The sequence below is a fragment of the Solanum stenotomum genome, chromosome 4 (genome assembly GCF_019186545.1).
Source record: "Solanum stenotomum isolate F172 chromosome 4, ASM1918654v1, whole genome shotgun sequence".
Taxonomy (NCBI): Eukaryota; Viridiplantae; Streptophyta; class Magnoliopsida; order Solanales; family Solanaceae; genus Solanum; species Solanum stenotomum.
In genome coordinates, this window is record NC_064285.1 from 62,273,822 (window position 1) to 62,277,546 (window position 3,725).

Genomic DNA, 3,725 nt, shown 5'->3' on the forward strand with positions numbered 1-3,725 from the left:
ATTTATTTTTTTGGGGGGAGGGGGGGTGGCTGGTAGTGGGGCTGGTGGGGGGGTCGGGGTAGGGGGTGGAGGTGAAAAAATAAAATTTTGAAATTGGAAATATTTTTTAAAAACAAACTTTAATTTATTTTTTTTGGGGGGGAGGGTGGGGGGTTAGAGTAGGGATGGGGTGGGGGTGAAAAACAAAAATTTAAAATTGAAAGTATTTTTTATAAAACAAACTTTAAATTTATTATTATTTTGGGGGGGGGGGAGGTCGAAGGTAGGGGTGGGGTGAAATTTTGAAATTGAAAATATTTTTTAAAAATAAGCTTTAAATTTATTTTTTCAACAAAAAAAATTGTAATTTGAAGTTAGAGGAAAGTTTTGGAAAATGTTTTTCTTAAGTTTTCAAGGGAAGTCATTTTCCTTGAATTTGAGGAAAATGAGTTGATTTGGAAAACATTTTACCCAACCAAACATGAGAAAATTGGAAAAAAAATTCTGGAAAATGTTTTCCTTCATACCAAACACACGCTAAGTGCTAAAGTAAGTTGTGTTGCCAAGTTTATGTTTTTTTTTTTATGTATTTACTCAATTTAAATTGATATATCAATATTAATTAGCTATACCATCAAACGTCTCTATAGAATTATTTTCGTTTCGATATTTTTTAGTTTTTACAGCAAAATGTTATTATAAAAAAAACGTATAATATAACATAACATATAAACTTAATTTTACAAAAATATGACTAATAATTGTATTAAAATCTTGTTATATAGAGATCTGACTAAAGCATCTAGATAACAATATACTTATTCTTCTCACTCTTTTTTAGAGTACAAAATAAGTTAAATTAAAAAAATAAGAACATATCTAACATCACTATCCAACTCAATCTCAAAAAATAAAGAGAAGCATAAACAATTGTGTTTTCTTTGATCAATTAATTTTTAATCTTAGCAGAAGTTGTCCAAGCAAACAACTAGCTTAGTGGCCACAATAATTAATGATGTTTAGGGTGATTTTGATATTGTGAATTTGTGATGACATGTCATCTAACAATATGTCAAAAATAATCTTTTTATTTTATAAAGATAGATATATTTTACCTTTTTAAACATATTATTTGCATTTTCGTTCATATTTTATGTTGGTCTTTAATGTATATCTTTTATAACAAACAAGTTGATATTTTTGTATTATAATAATCCACAAATTTAAGTTTGATAGACATAAATTCGATTAGTAAAGAACATTACACAAAGCTCTAAAGATCAGTCCACTTGAAAGGCAAAATTTAAAAATTAATTTATTTAAAAGAGAAAACATATAACTAATTAAATATCCTCAAACTAAACTCTAAATATGAGACTACAATAGATATGTTGTTATTATTGTTATTAATTTTTGAAACCGTCTCTTAACAAATAAAAACCTTAGGTCAAAGCTACTATTGATCAATCTTATTCAAACACATCAATTAGACATTTTCCTTATAAAATTGAGATAGAAAAGTTGGCAAATTAACTAAGAGAATCCACCATTTTGCAAAGAGAATTGATTAACAAAACGTTTGTGATAATCATAAGAATTTAAAAAATAAATATTTTAGTCATGCCCATTCAGATTAGTAGAAATGGCACCAGGCATTTACTTTTAATCTTCCTATTTAAAACATATTCAATTTTTAAAAATCATTTTAAATTTACCTAGACTAGACAAACTTTAAAATGTCATTATCGAACTATGCATATTTTATGTTAGGATTGAGATCTTCAAACCTCTGAGCTGGAACTTTTCAAACTTTAGTCCTAGCAGCCTAAAGCTATGATTTGGTAATTATATCGGGAAGGTCAAGTGTATACAAACCTAATTACTTTTATCTTAGCTGTAAAGAGGTGGTTTCAATAGACCCTCGCTCGCTCAAGGGGAAAATAATCTAAAATAGTCATGGAAAAATAGTAATCGAAGTACAAGAATTTGCAGATACTGACATTTTACCCTAATCCGATCCTCCACAACCTTCCATGTATGGTCATGTTCTCGATAAGTTGAAATTGTGTCATGTCCTATCTAATCATCTCTCTCCAATACTTTTTTGGCATACCTTTATCGCTCTTGAAACCATCCATAGCTAAGCTCTCGCACCTCTACTGGGGCATCCGAACGCATCTCCTCTTCATATGGTTGAACCATCGTCATAGTTTGGCTTTCCGCATTTTATCGTCCACCAAAGTCATTCTCACTTTTTTTCTGAATATCCTTATTTCTAATTAATTCTTCCTAGCTAATATACCCACACATCCATCATAACATCCTCATTTCTGTAACTTTCGGCTTCTCAATATGAGAGTTCTTCACTATTCTTTAACTAGGGGGTCCTAAAATGATTATTTGGTTATGGTTGAAATAAGAGTCCTTAAGAATGTGAAACTATACTCTGGAAAGTTTCAACAAGGCCCACATAAATAAAGCCCACTTTTTAAAATACAATTTCTGGAAAGCCCAAGATGATTTGGGCCTAAACAAGGTCCAGATAACTTTGATTTGGCATTTTTGAATACTCCTTTCGTTCTTATTTATTTATCATTTAACAAAATCTATACATATATAACTTTATTTTTCCTATTTTATCATTGAGAGTTATCTGCCTTCAAAATATGAATTTGACCAACATAGAAAAACTAAATGATTAATTCATGTTCATTGGTCAATTTAATTAATCAAAGTAAATTAATTTATGTTCATTTATTGAAAATTTAACCTCAAGAGAACACTACATAAAGATACAATAGTAACTTACATAGTTTCTTAAGGGACGTAAAATCTAAAATGGTGACATAATAGAAACTGAGGGAGTATTATTATTCAAGATGCAAGAAAAAATCCAGGATAATTTAATGAAGTTCAATACTCCCTAGTCTTAAATTATTTGTTGTATTTTCTTTATACACCCTTCAAAAAGATACTTTCTCCGTTCACTTTTATTTACCAGTATATTAAAATATAATTTATATGTCACTTTTAGAATATCCAGAGAAAAAAAACAATTTTTTTGCATGGTTTACCTTAGAATTAATTACTTATTCACAAAATAATTTTTCATGAACTAAAACTAAACAACAATTAATATGAGTATATAATAAAATATTAACATTAACCATTAGTTTTAAGAAATATGCAAAGTTCAAACTGAATAATTAAAAGTAAACGAAAAGAGAACCAATTAGGAAGAAATTTTAATTATGTTATGAGATATAATTCTCTCTTCATTAAATATTTCTTCTATTTATGTGTTATAATTGAGGTAATTGTAGTCCTCAAGAATAATTACTACTAAGAGTGTGTTTGGTACGAAGGTTTTTCAATCTTCACATGTTTGGTTGGCTTAAATGTTTTGGAAAATGTTTTCCGAATCAACTCATTTTCCTCAAATTTAAGGAAAATGACTTCCCTTCAAAACTTAAGGAAAAACATTTTTCGAAACTCTACTTCATCCTTCAATATATTTTTCTTACTCTATCTCGTACCACGTATCCGACCTCTCCATCCAATAAAAAATTTAATTTTTTTCTTATTTTAAAATTTTCAAGTATATTTTTATTGCTAACTCCAACCCCCCACCCCCAAACAAAAAAATAAAATATTTAAAAAATTATTTTTAAAAAATATTTCAAATTTTAACCTCACTCGACCCTAGCAACTCCTCCCCCCCCCCCCCCCCCCCCCCCCCCCCCCCC